This window comes from Musca domestica, unplaced genomic scaffold (assembly GCF_030504385.1).
Source record: "Musca domestica strain aabys unplaced genomic scaffold, Musca_domestica.polishedcontigs.V.1.1 10, whole genome shotgun sequence".
In the NCBI taxonomy this organism is placed as follows: domain Eukaryota; kingdom Metazoa; phylum Arthropoda; class Insecta; order Diptera; family Muscidae; genus Musca; species Musca domestica.
In genome coordinates, this window is record NW_026712115.1 from 1,774,384 (window position 1) to 1,790,522 (window position 16,139).

A 16,139-nucleotide genomic window follows, 5' to 3' on the forward strand; every position below is an offset into this window, starting at 1 on the left:
GCATCGGATAGTAACTTAAATTTTCGATTAAAACTCGGCAAGAGAATCGAATGTTTCGGAAAGAACACGGCCGAGTGATAAAGGTAAATGATTTCATCCACATAGGTAAGGGTCGAAGATTTGAAATTGATCATGTTGTGATTTGCCATAAAATCTAAAATAGCTGTTGTTGTAAAAGCCCCATTTTCCATGCCGTTCAAAATGGTCAAAGGTTTAGAGTTCTGGGGTATGATAATTGTTTTATTTTCGGGATAAAAATTTTTATAGTGTGACGATAGTAGAATATAGTCCTTATCGATAAGTTCGTGGATAGTCTTGGGTGTGGGTAGGCGTTTGGCCAGTCGAAGGGTGTCAAACATTTTACCCTGATAGAAGTTACGCAGTTCCAGGGACCACAAAAGCCAGGCAACAAAAAGGAAACGGGCAAAGTTTCTCCTCGGTACAGCATAGCTTGGTACAGGACTTCCCAATAGGGTTACGAATAAATGATGTATGGAATATTTATTGTGTGCTCCCAGTATGAAGTTGCGACACGACCGTTTGCCCCTCTTTTCCAGCCAATAAATAAGAGCGATGATTATTAAAAGTTGAGCTAAAAGTGCCTGCCAAGCATTGAGTTGAAGTGGATTCATCAACTGTGTCATGGGGCCGAAAGGACGTCCTCCCCGTACCACAAAGACGTAGGGTGAGAAGTGGTGGGTAAAAGAAATACTGAATTTCTGGCTGTTCGGAATGAGTGCTCCCAGACCCCCGATGGCCATATCGACACGATTTTCATAAAGCTGAAAGGGCAAAGTATTGAAAATAGATAATTTCTACAAAGTATTCAGTACTCACATCCGCAAGACAGCCAGTAAAATTCGCATCCCCCTCAACGTGGTAGTCATCCGATGTAAAACGATATTCCAATATGATATTCATCGTTGAGGCTACAATTTTCAAGATTTGCCCCTCGATACCGGCCAAACGATGCATTTCCTTCAAATGAGTCTCATTGTTTCGATCTCCATTGAACGTCAACAGTGGTGCAATGATATGACCACAAACTGTCAACTTACAGCCATGGAAATTTCTCATATGATCGGGAAATAAGAAGGGATTTTGCAATTTACCATTCCTATAGCGATTGATCTCCCTGATCATCAATTCAGTATTGCAGTATTCTCCAGTGTACAGAGAATATGTGTAGAAGCTTATGGATTTCTCGGCAAACGGATGCATCATAATGACAACATTCTTTACATTCATTTTGCGACAGATTTCGAAAATTTTGCGCATATTTTCAAAATATAAATCACGATATGGCATAAACCAGGTGAAAACAATGAAGAAATAGTATTGGCGATCATAGAATGTCTTGGGAATGTTCACCTGGAGGGCTCTGAAATGAAAACAATTATTTGATTTATCATTCCAACTATCCGTTTGTAACACCTCGAAATATACATTTTAGACCCACAAAGTATATATATCCTTGATCAGCATAAAATTTTATGTCGATTTAACAATGTGGAAATCACTCTAGCTTCCGAACGAAATGAAGTAAGTTGATAAAAATTCGCTCAAATGTGTATTATGTCTGCTGGACTTTTGGTATTGAAAATGGGCCATGCAGGTACACATCTTCGTATGGGCCCCATATAACCGTACCTCCCGATATTCGGTATTTTGAAGATTTTAGCGACATTTTTTACAGGAATTGTTTCAAATTTCGTAATGGATATTACAGCCTGTGACAGAAAATTGTCCGTGCAGGTCCACGTCTTCGTATAACCCCCATATAACGATACCCCCGATATTCAGTATTTTTATGATTTTAGAGACATTACTTACCGGAATGATTTCAAATTTTGTATTTAAAGTTCGTAATGAATTCTACATCCTATGTCAGACAATTGTCTGTGCAGTCTTATGACAAAAATTGCGTATGCAGGTCCACGTCGTCGTATAAACCCTAATATACGACTACATTCAGTATTTTTAAGATTTTAACAGAATTTTTACTAAATTTTAATTTTTTTAAAAATTGCCAAATTTGTACCAAATGGTGAAGGGGATTTCAAAGTTCGGCCCGGCCAAACTTACAGCTTTTTTACTTCTTATATTAACATTCAAATATTCCATATAGTGAAGCTGGTTAACACTAAGACATATAGCGGCGAATAGTGGTAGTGCGGTAAATTGATCAGCTGCTGCTGATATTTGAGTTGAACTCGAAGACATATGAGAAGGTCAAAAACGCCGATAAATTGTAAACAAAAAGGAGTGTTTCCCTCGAATCATGGTAGAAGAATACATGTAGTCGCATCGACACAGCTGCTTGGACAATGAACTGGTTTAATAATTTTGTAATTGACAATTTTTATGAATAATTATTATAATTTTTAAAAATTGTAGAAAATGCATATCATAACAACCTCCGATTTGTGTCGTATAAGAAAACATATAAAAATCTACTTATTTTTGTCAAAACATTTTAACATTTTTGACATATCAATGGTCGCAAGCGTTGATGCATCTACCTGTATTCTTCTACCATGCCTCGGATAACACGCAAAAAGCTGAGATCCTGACAGACCATAGGCAGGACTGTAAATAAGTAATGTATAATTCCTTCTACAAACTAGTCAACACAGCAGTGAAAGTCACGTTCCCCCTGTTCAAGGATGTTATGATTATTATCAATTAATCCCGAATTATCATTAATTAATCTCGCTACGAAGAAAATGGATGTGTTGATACAGACTTGGTTGGATCGACCATAGCAAGAAGGGTACCGAATAAGTTTTGTGACATCGATAAGATCCCTGATATTCAACATATGTAAAACTGTGGGAGAGCTACAGACCAATATCACTGTCATCGTCATTAAGGATTATCGAAGAGAAACTTGACAAATCCTAATAATTGTACCAGTCAGATTAAAACAAATGACAGTGTCGACTCTCTCCTTCTGGTCGAATTTTTATAAAATGTGAAATGTCTGGAAATATCATACATTCCAATGTTGCTATGAAGATGGGAAACAGCGGAGCACTCAGTCTGGTTCCTTCCCCAATAGCATACGAAAGAAGTCAGCGAATTTGCTCATTTCCAATTTATTGGTAAATGGTCTTCCTAGATCTGGAACAAATATTTCCCAAAGACCTATAATCTCTCAGAAGTGGCAAAAGATTAACATTTATTATTGGTTTTTGACTGAAACGCATCTATATGAGATACAGACATTTGACTATATTCTTCAACGAAATTAGCGTTAACGAAATAGTCGAAAGTGTGTCTTTCCTGCATTTGTGAATTCTCCAAAAAGTCACTGGAATGGACATTTTCGTATTTTGTCTACAAAAGTTGGAATATTTTTGGATGGCCATCCAAAACTGCTTGGCTTTTGCAATGTCCGGTAACCCCCATTCAAATGTGTGTGAGGATCGGGCGATAATTACGACCTGCTGACGATTTTACAGTTTTTTGGTCCATTTCAACCCCTAAATATATGGCGATCATCTCCAAAAAGAGTAGGCTTCTATTCTGACCCTCATCTTATCTCCATTCAAAATTTCGTATGGATCGGGCCATAAATGCGATCTGTATATGATAACCTGATATCCTAACTACTTAGTTTTGTTAGCTGTATAAATATTACCAAATGTTTAATTCAAATTGAAAAAGTATGAGAAAATGTTACAAAATCAATATTTTCATCTTTAGAGAGATATTTCTATGCGATTTTTTAGAGTTTTTTTTTCTTTCCTGCCAAGAGGCCATTCTGAATTAATGAGAACTGACGAAATCAGTTCAGCCGTTCTCGACATATATGATATCTTTCAAGCATATCTTCTTTAATAGACATATATATCGCACATATTTTGCTATATATCCGATTTGTTGGGTGTTAACATCAATGTAAAGATCAGAAGTAACCTTGTCATGGCCTTGTGATTTCGTCGGGATTTAAAATATTCGCAGTTTAATGAAAAAAGGCTTCTTCCCCGCCCTAAACACTAGCTACATGCGAAATTCTGCGTCGATTGGTCTATAATTGCGACCTGTATAGCTACTGCAAAATCCGACATTTTTTCAGTATTTGGTCCATTTCAACCCCTAAATATTATGCGATCATCTTCAAAAGGGATAGGTTTCTATTCTGACCTTAACCCCACCTCCATTCTAAATTTCGTGAAGATCGGGCCATAATTGCGAACTGTAGAGTGATTACAAATTAACATGGACAGACGGACGGACGGATATACATAGCTAGATCGACTCAGCTCGGCGAGCTAGGAAGATCCATATATACTTTCCTATATGGGAAACCAATATTTCGAGGTGTTACAAAAATTCTGGCCCAATCAAACTTATAATACCCCCAACACATAGTGTTGTAGGGTATAACAAGTAAAAAAGCAGTAAGTTCGGACGGGCGGAACTTGGAATACCCTCCACTTTTTGGAACGAATTTGGAAATTCTCAAAACAATAAAATCCGTTAAAATTTTTGTTAAAATCTTAGAAATACAAAATGTAGCTGTTATATTAGGGTCAATACGACGACATGTAACTTTTGTCATAAGCCATTACAACATTCAAATGCGAAACTTAGAAAAAAAATGTTGAATAATGTAACTAAAGTCATCAAAATACCGAATATCGGGAGGTGCCGTTATATGGGGGCTATACGAAGACGTAGACCTGCACAGACAATTTTCTGTCTTAGGCTGTAGTATTCATTGCGAACTTCAAATACCAAATTTGAAACCATTCCGGTGAATAATGTCGATAAAATCATCAAAATGCCGAATATCGGGGGTACCCTTATATGGGGACTCTACGAAGACGTGGACCTGCACAGACAATTTTCTGTCTTAGGCTGTAGCGTCCATTACGAACATCAAATACCAAATTCTGATGAATATTGTCGCTAAAATCACCAAAATACCGAATATTGGGAGGAACCGTTATATTGGGGCTATACCAAAACGTGGACTTACATGGCCCATTTTCAATACTAAAAGTCCTGCCGACATAAAATAAATTTGAGGAAAATTTTATCAATCTACTTCAATGCGTTCGGAAGCTAGAGTGAGTGGACAGTGGAATGTGGAGTGGACAGACAGAATAGCTAAATCGATGTAGAATTTTATGCTGATCAAGAATATATATACTTTGTGGGGTCTAAAATGTATATTGCGAGACGTTACCAACGGAATGACAAAGTTAATATACCCTCCAACTATGGTGGAGGGTATAAAAATGTAAAAATTATGGCGTTTGACTTTGTTGCAGTTTTTTATCTCACGCTGTAGTCTCATAAATGGCAAAATAACACGCTCAACACGAAGCTTCCACCAACATTAGATCCATTATGAATATGAAACATATTGGCCCACTCCTTTTAGAACCTCCCCCACAAAGATTCAACTTTTTAAATAATTCAAACTTAAATAATTTTAAACTTCCTGTATCTCAATATTTTGAGATATTGTTTCAGAACCTGCAAGAATCTACTAGTTGTGCAATTTTTTCGATATCATAAAGGGAAAATCGGTTATCATAATAAAATGTTGCACATTCTTGCAGATCTAGAACAGGCCAAGAATATATATACACACAACTAATATAAGTTGTAGAGAGTAGTCGATACAGTTAAAGCCTGAAACGCTGCAATATTTATATCAGACTTAGGTCAAATGCAAAAGGTCAACATTTTTTAATAAACGGATATGGGCTGAATAGACTGAATACTTTTTATCTTGTTTACTAATTTTCCATTCCTTTACTTTCAGGAAAAAGTGAGTTTCACATTTTCGCTAGTTTCACCACCAAAGCAAATCCGACAATGTAAATAATTGAATAAATTATTTCAATACTTAACTCAAACTCTCTCCAGGTCGGTACCACAAACATATTGTAATCCCATGGCCGTTCATCTGGCTGACCAAAATATAGCTGCGTAGCCATTGTATAGTTCAGATTATTGAGGAAAAACTTCAAGACAGTTGAATGATAGAGACGATGATGATCACAATAGAATAGACAGTTCTCCATTATAATCAGCGTGTTGGTACGTGGACTTATGAAACGCATAACCATGTACAGGGCAATCTGACCGTATTCCATTAAAACGTTTTGAGGATCATCGATATCGTCCAAAATTAAGTCACGACTAGACGAAGTCGAATATGCAATAGTTAGTCCAATACAGCACAAAGCTGAAAGGCTTAGTAGGATGATTTGTTTTTGCATATTTTAATTTTTTCGTGCGATATTATGAGCTGTAGGTTTATTATCAACGTATTCAACTGAAATTCAAACAAATACTAAAGACAATTGCATTTGTCGTGTTTTTGTTTTTGCTGGCATGACAGTGTTAAAGATGTAATTCAAGAGATAATATATTATTAATGCGTTTCATTAAATTTTCAAAACCAATACCCAATTCATATCAAACGAGTGATGGGCTAGTTGAGATATGATAGATGATAACTGGCATGTAACCAAACTATATTAGACATTGCATTAGTGCCCATAAGTTAAACCTAAAAGTATGCAACGGCTATCGTGCTTGTACACCTTCCACCATACTATTGAGTAGCATACGAAAACAAACGAAACGGATAACGTACCGCTCCCATGATGTGACAAACTTTTATATATTTTTTTAGTCGTTTTGCACAGTACCACAAATATTTCAATGGCATGGGGGCCATACCAAAACGGGAACCTCCATAGATATTTTTATACCCTACACCACAAGGTGGTCAGGGTATTATGACTTTGTGCATTTGTTTGTAACAGGCAAAAGGAAACGAGATGGACCCATAGTTCCTTTTGATGATCTGCATAGAATCACATTCTGAGTCGATTTATGCATGTCCGTCCGTCCGTCCGCATTTATTGCCCAATCCAGATGAAATTTTGCACATATCATTTGTTTGGCCCAAGGACGAACCCTATTGAAATTGGAGATAATCGGTCAAAATTTGGATATAGCTCCCATATATATCTTCGTCCGATTTGCCCTTTTTGTGCACCAAACGTCTAATATTTGCCCAAATAGTATTAAATTTTGCACATACAACCAAATTGGGCCTAAAAATAAGTATGCCAAATTTGATAGAAATCGGTTCAGATATAGCTATAGCTCCCATATATATTGTTCATCAGATTTGTTATTTTTGTCCTCCGCAGCCGTAATATGCATTCTGTAACAACAATATTTGGGGAAATATATCAAATGCAGCTCAGAAATACATTTGCTAAATTTTATCGAGATCGGTTCAGATTTGGATATAGCTCACATATATAACTTCGTCCGCTTTACCCTTTTTTGTGCACCAAACGTCTAATATTTGTCCAAATGGGATGGAATTTGGCACTTACGACCGAATTGAGTCTAGAAGCTAGTATGTCAAATTTGGTGAAGATCGTTTCAGATATAGCATTTTCAGATTAAATGAAACCTTTTGCAATTCAAATGAAACTTTTTGCAGCGGAATTGAAACCTTTTGCAGTGGAAATGAAACCTTTTGCAGTGGAAATGAAACCTTTTGCAGCGGGAATGAAACCTTTTGCAACCGAAATGAAACTTTTTGCAAATCAAATGAAACTTTTAAATTTATAGAAGAAAAAAAAAACAAAACATTTTTATTTTTAGTAGGTTTAAAATTAAATCAACCAATTATAACTAATATATAGTTAAAGAGGAATTTTTATTGATTATTAATATCTATGTTTTTATAAAATTTTTTCTTAAAGCTTCCATAAAACACAAGTGTAGATGCAGAAAGATTGAAAAAAGTTTTTCAAGGCATTTTTTTCAAAGGACCCGAATTAGGTACCTTTTTACCTCCTCCATGGAAAGGAGGATATATTAAATTTGTCATTCGGTTTGTAACACCTCTAAATATTCGTCGTAGACCCCATAAAGAATATACAATCATGATCATAGTTGATTTAATGATTCCCAATCTCCATAATCAAAAAAGCTGCGAAGCGGGAATCCTTTATTAGGTAAGATTAATAGTATACTATAACTATAAAAAAATGTGGTGAAGCTTAATTTCACATTTCAGTCCTGGCCATACCTATAAAGGCCAAAATTTGTTTAAATTTCTCTTTTTAGCGTTAAGCATTTGGAATTTAATAATATGGAAGCATTTTATATCAAATCAATAAAGAACCATTTGTTATTACAATAATTGAAAATATAAGAAATAATATTAAATACTATTAATGTAGAAAGGTTTCATTCCCGCTGCAAAAAGTTTCATTTGAATTGCAAAAGGTTTCATTTAATCTGAAAATGCTATATAGCTATAGCTCCCATATATAATGTTCATCCGATTTGTTATATTTGTTACCCACAGCCGTAATATGCACCCCGTAACAACGATTTTCAGGGAAATATATCAAATACAGCTCAGAAATATCTTTGCCAAATTTTATCGAGATCGGTTCCGATTTGTATATAGCTCCCATATATATCTTTATCCGATTTCAAATTAATTGTGCATCAAATGGGCAATATAATTCCGAATTTAAAAGATACAAATGCTTCGGCATATTTAGTCCTTTGAACTTTAAATTATAATTAAAATCATAGCGTGTATGATTGAACTCTCCCATAAAAACTTTTAATTGTTATGTGGAGCTCTACTAAATTAGCAAAGTGGTGTAGGGTATCATAAAGTCGGCCCCGCCCGACTTTAAGACTTTCTTTACTGGTTATACTTCAAGGATTGTCAACAACCAATTCTTCTTAAATACAAAATTTGAAACAATTTCGTGGTTGTGTGACTTGGATTATCAAAATACTGAATATCGATGGGTATCGTTATATGTGCGCTATAGGAAAACGTGGTCCTAAATATTCAATATTCTGCTGCCGGAGCTAGAAACCTTTATGACCAACAAATACTACTTTTTAGACAAATCCATGAAAGAATGTTGCGAAAATCATCAAAATACCGAATATCGGGAGGTACCGTTATATGCCGAATTTTCCAAAACGTGGACCGATATATCTCATTTTTAATACCAACCATCCTAGACACAATACAAATTGTTCTGCCAAATGTTTAAACTCTACGTCAAATAATGTGGGCTGTATCGTGATTTCAACAGACAGACATACGGACATCGTTAAATCGAATTTTATGCTGATTATGAATATGGAGTCTACGACGAATATTCAGGGATGTTACAAACGGAATGACAAAGACCCATTAGCTGAGTATTGATTATGTTTCATACTTCGAGAAAATACAGAACGAAACGATTGCATATTTCATATACGTTATTTTCATACTCTGCTTTTGTTGGTATGGAGAGGGATGAAATTTATATACAGGGTGAGATAAAAAACTGCGACATAGTCAAAAGCCATAATTTTTACATTTTTTTAAATTTTATTGAATGAGAGAAAAAAATGTCAGGAATAGCATCAAATTTTAGGATACGTTTAGATTTGTTCGAATTGTTCACCTTTGGCACGAATTATGACCTTCAAGCGGCCAATGAAACCGTCACACGCTGCCCGAATGTTGCTCTGTGGTATTTTCGCACATTCTAGGCGAAGCGCTTGCTTGAGGTGATCGACTCTGTGGCATTTTTTAGTGCCAACCTTGCTTTCCAAACAATAGTCTAAATAGTCCAGACACAATAGTCCAAAGGATTTTTTTTTTCATTCTGTTGCGGTGTGAGCTCGTGCACTTTTTGGAATTTCAATGGCTACCCCGAGCTCATTTTTCGATCAAGTCGCATCTTTACTTTTCGAACCATTTCACCTAATGTTGCTGTTTTCTTCCGTCCTCTTCCTTGACGTTGGGCTACGCTACCAGTATCACGGTAACGGGCGATGGGACGAGAGACTAAATATTTATTGCTGGAGTGCTCCAACGATAGCCACTTGTGGTTTTCCAGCCATATATAAAGAAATCACACTATCACGCTTGAATTTCATCACGATTAACCTTTTGTTTTTTGGAAAATTCTCTCCAACATGCTTTTCTACGCTTGTAAACAATATAATGAGCTGTTACTAGAATAATTTTAACAGCTGTTGGACGAGTGGCTTAGAAATGACAGCAGTCTGAAGATGGTTGCAGTTTCTTCATCTCACCCTGTATATGGGAGCTATAGCTATATCTGATTTTTACCAAAATTTGAAGCACTTGCTTTTAGGCTGAATTCCGTCGGAAGTGGCAAACTTCACTCCATTTAGGCTGATATTAGCCATTAGCTATATCCTAATCTGATCCGATCTCGATAAATGGCAGAGGCATTTTCGAGCTATATCTGATGCCCGGTAACAAATAGCATCGCTTTAAATTACATATTACGCATGTAAGGGATGAAACATATATATGGGACCTATAACTAAATCTGAATCGATTTTCACCAAATTTGAAGTACATTCTTCTAGGCTGAATTCAGTCACAATTGCCAAAATTCAAAAATACATGGGCGGACGGAGAGACTGACTGACATGCATAAATCGATGGGTCTATCTTGCTTCCTTCTCCATGTTACAAACAAATGCACAAAAACATAATACCTTTATCACAGTGTGGTGTAGTGTATAAAAAGGAAACAGGGAAAAATTCTGTGTTGCGATGTCCTGTTTTTCATTTTTTAATGAGAATATTTAATGACATTGTAACAAAAACGAGTTATAAGTATAAACAAAAAATCTACTGCATCTATAGGATTTCTGGTTGCTACGATATTGTATTTTTGTCGTTGGGATGCTGAGCTGAAAAGCGAAATAAATTTGTTTTATTGACAATCCCCCGACCGAATCAACCTTACCTTAAAATTGGTTTTATTAATTTTACTTAGTTCAAATAATCCATAATCCTCTTTAGTATCCCAAATTTGAATGTCAACATTTCGAGGAAAAACACCAGTACAGCACAAGCACAAAGTACGCCATAGCCCTTGTAAACACCACGCAACTTATGATTGGTTATTTCTTGAATACCCGTCGGAACTGCACCACGTCGGTTGCCACGTTGCTTTTGCCAGCGAACATAACGCTTGGCAATGTGATCGGTAATTCCCGCATCTGTGAGTAATTTCAATTTCGGATTAATACTCTCCGGCAAAACCGAATATCTACGAAACATCATAACACACTGAAACGAATAGATATCTTCCTCCACGTACGTCAACGAAGTGTTGTGCAAATTTCTGGCATTAAAATCAGCCAAATAGTCCAGCAGTGCCATGGCGGTCAACTTGTGATGACTGGAGTTGATTCTGTGCAATCTCATGAAGGCATTGCTCATAATGCGTGTCTTATTGTGCGGATAGAAATCATTAAACTCGGGAGAAAGTAAAGTATAATCATGCCTGATGAGACCGTCTATTGTCCTCGGTACCGGCAGACGTTTGGCCAACCTAAGGCTATCATACATTTTACCCTGATAGGCATTACGCAATTCAAAGGTCAGCAATAGCCAAGCCATAAGTAAAAATCGTGCAAAATTCCTCCCTGGTACTGCAGCTGTTGGAATGGGATAACCCAAATTGCTCATAAACATATTTCTCATTGGATGTCGATTGTGTGGCCCGAATATGAAATTCCATAATGCCAGGTTACCAAAACGTTGCACCAGCTGTATCAATACCACAGCCACAAGCCATTGAAGTATGATAAGTATCCATATATTGGTGTCGAGGGGCTTCAATAGTTGCTTGAGAGGTCCAAAACTTAAGCCCCTTTTCACCACAAACACACCCGGTGTGGTATGATAGACAGAAGAATAGGTAAATTGTTGGGTATCCGGTAGTATGGGACTCAAACCTCCAATTGCAATTTCCGATCGATTTTCTGTGAGCTGAAATTTTCAAAACAAATAGATTAAGTTCAAATATAAAAACACTTTAAAATAATATGACTAAAATGGTTCCGGAGAACAATTCTGGCCACGTCAATGACCGGATCTCCCTTTCCACCCAATAAAACCTTCCATTTCATATAATCATAATTAATTTTGTTAAATTGACAAAATCTACAGACCAGTAGTAATCCCTACTCAGTATTCCGTAATGTTAAGGTTATGGTTATTTTAGTATGTACTTCGAAAAACCCAGCCTAATTTTTACCCACACACACACACCAACAATAACATAAATTCCAAACTTATTTATGATAGCTTTCATCGGTTAGTTTCTTTTATCATATTTTTGTTTGAGGTTTCAAAAACACACCCATATCTCTACCCATACACACACAAATTCCAAAAAAAAAAAAACAGGAAACAGTACTTAGTACATTTAAGTAAGACAGTTTGGATATGCAGTTTACTTAAAAAAAAAACAAGTTAAAAGTATCTGTCGGTTTTGCCGACAGATGTATACACTCAGCCATTGTACAATTATTTAAAAATATTTTGACTCTGTTATGATTTTTCAAATATTTAACCTCTTATGGAGTAGGTTCCGAAGGAATGGGCCAAAATTGGCCATTTCGTACCGGACCTAAAATAATATTGTGACCTCACTTCACTTTACATGACATTCAGGGTGAGATGAAAAAACTGCAACCAATGTCAGACTGCTGTCGTTTCTAAACCACTCGTTCGACAGCTGTTAGAATTATTCCAGTGACAGCTCATTATATTGTTTATTAGCGTACAAAAGCTTTTTGGTGAGAATTTTCCAGAAAAAAAGTTATTCGTTATGGAATTCAAGCGTGATAGTGTGATTTCTTTATATTTGGCTGGAAAACCACAAGTGGCTATCGTTAGAGCACTCCAGCATTTAAATGTGAATAAATCAGCAGAAATGGTTCGAAAAGTAAACAAGCGACTTGATCGAAACCCGCGTCGCAGTGGCCAAAAAAATGGCTCGTGAGCTGAACATATCGCAATATTCCATTCGGCAAATATTGAGAAATGAGCTTGGGGTAAGGCCATTGAAATTCCAAAATAGACTCAAAGGAGATAAATACTTGCTTCGCTTGGCCGAAAGTGGTAGGTACCACCGCAGAGTTTGGTTTTCTCCGATGAGAAAACATTCGTTGTCCAGCAGTTTGTAAACAAAAAAAATTATCGTGTTTACTTGCCAAAGGGGTGAAAATGTGCACCTTCGGTTGGCCACCCGCCATGGTGATGGTGTCGGCCGCCATAACAGCCGATGGTCGCTCTCAGCTTGTACCGACCGTGGCATCAGAATAAATGCCGAATATTATAGCGAAAATATTCTGGAGGGTGTATTAAAGCCTTGGGCACGCAAACAGTTTGGCGGCAGACCTTGGACATGCCAACAGGCAGCACCATCGCACTCAGTCAATGGGTCAAAATACCGCAGAGCAACATTTAGCAGCGTGTGACGGTTTCATTGACCGTTTGAAGGCTATAATTCGTACCAAAGGTGACCAATTCGAGCAAATCTATTTCCGACATTTTTTTTTTGCTTTCATTCAATAAAATTAAAAAAAAAAATAAAATTATTTCATTTGTTGAAGTTTTTTTATCTGACCCTGTATATGATAATTTTTAGAAAATGTTAACATGTGCGTGAGGTACCAGATATAGTCGATAGAAGTGTTACATTTTCATGTTTCATCCAATGCATATAGAAATATTGGTATGACCAAAATTACAAGAAAATCGAACCTTTATGTCCAATTTTATGCAAATTCGTAAAAGTCCATGTTCATCTCAGGTTTTTGGTTGAGAGAAAGGTTTAGATATAGCAAGATGTAAGGAATCGCAGAATTGTTTCGTAAATTATAATAGATAAAAGAATTGAAAATTGTGAGCCTTGGTCGGTGAGGTACCAGAAGGATATATACATCATCTCCACATTCTTAGAGCGTTTGGTTTTTCAAAATCTTGAAGCCTATGTGGGGAAGGTACCTGAAGAAATGGTCCAATAACTCCCATCTTTATAACACATCTTGTGTTGATGGAAATATTGAGATGTACTAAGTCTGAATGGAATCGGATGTTGATTCCGCGATTTTTGAGCTTAATGGGTATTAAAATTGTTGACCCTTTGTAGGGGATGTACCAGAAGGAATGGCCTGATATATCCCATCTTCACAGCAGATCTTCTGTTAGTAGAAATAATGGGATGTGAGAAATATAAAGAGAACCTGATGCTTTTTTTCTCGTTTTATGATCTTCATGGGAGGTACCAGAAGGAATGGTCGATCTCTAACGCTTTTATAACAGACCCTGTGTTGATGGAAATATTCAGATGTGCCAAGTCTAAATGGAATCGGATGTTAATTTTGCGTTTTATGAGCTTAATGGATATTTAAAATTTCGACCTTTTTGGGGCAGGTACCAACCATAAAGAGTGGGCTGATATATTCCATCTTAACACCAGATCTTAAAGATATTGGGATGTGTGAAATTTTAAGACAATCGGATTCTTATATCACATTTTATAAGAGTTGTAATTATTCAAAATTTTGAACCTTTGTGGGGTACTTAATGGGATGGACCGATATTGTCCATTTTCGTACCTAACCAAGAACTGGCGTAAACATTAGGATTTGCAAAGTTGGAGCAAAATCGGATTATCTTTTCTTTAAGTTTGACAAAAATATTACGATGTACCAAGTTTGAACCAAATCGGATACTCCCTTCTAAAGTTATCGTGCGCACCAGCCAGACCGACAGGCAGATGGACGGACTTCGGACCTTGGTTCAAAGAGACCTAGGGTCTAAAACCGTTATTTCAACTAGGTTCGTTTTGGCCGTATCAAATCATATATACCCTCTGTAGCCATATGACTGAGGGTATAAAAAAACAAAGTGAGTGAGTCAGTTATATAGGGGGCCATACCAAAGAGACAACTTTAGACAACTTTATACTACAAGGATTGTTATCTATTGCAAGTCTTAAATGTCAAATATGAAAATATTCCGTGGTTCAATCTGATAAGCATTATCAAAATACAGAATATCAGTGGGTACCATTATATGCCGTCTATAGGAAAACGTGGACCTAGATATTCAATGTTCTGCCACTGGAGTGAAAACCCATTAAGAACTACAAATACCAATTTTTAGACGAATCCGTGGATAATGTGAAAAAATGATCAAAATACCGAATTTCGGGAGGTACCATTATGGGGGCCATACGAAAATATGGATCTGCAATTTCCAATTTCTTGACAAATCCTTGAAAAATGTGGCAAAAATCATCAAAATACCGAATATCGGGAGGTACCGTTATATGTGGCCAATTCGAAAACATGGACCTATACAGTTGAGCTGAAACCCATTACGACCTACATCTACCAATTTGTAGACAAATTCGTGAAAAAATGTGGCAAAAATAATCAAAATACCGAATATCGGGAGGTACCGTTATATAGCCGCCATAGGAAAACGTGGACCTAGATATTCAATGTTGTGCCACTGGAGTGAAAACCCATTAAGAACTATAAATACCAATTTTTAGACGAATCCGTGCATAATGTGAAAAACTGATCAAAATACCAAATATCGGGAGGTACCATTATGGGGGCCACACGAAAATATGGATCTATACAAACAATGTTCTGCCACCGGAACTAGAACCTAATATGACCTACATATACCAATTTTTAGAAAAATCCGTGAAAAAATGTTGCAAAAATAATCAAAGTACCGTATATTGGAAGGTACCGTTTTATGGCGGCTATACGAAAACTAGGTTCACGTTTACATACAATGGTCCCCCACAGGAGCTAGAACATATTAAGTAATAGAAATACCAATTTTTAGACAAATTCCTGGAAGAAAGTGGCAAAAATCATCAAAATACCGAATATCGGGAGGTACCGTCAAAACGTGAACCGATATATCTCATTTTCAATACTAACCATACAAATATTGAAGCTTTAGGTCAAATGATAGGGCTGTATCGAGATTTCGACAGACAGGCGGACATTGTTAAATCGACGTATTATTTTATGGTGATCATGAATATTTATACTTCTACGAAGAATATTCAGGAATGTTTCAAACGGAATGACAAAATTAGTACACCCTCCCTTTCAAGGTGGAGGGTATACATGTATTACAGAAAAATATTCACATTTTTATTAGCATATTTTTATGCGATTTTTCTAAATTTTATTCTTTTCCCCTTGCGACTTGTGGTGGGATTACAATTTGACATAGACGGGCGGACGGA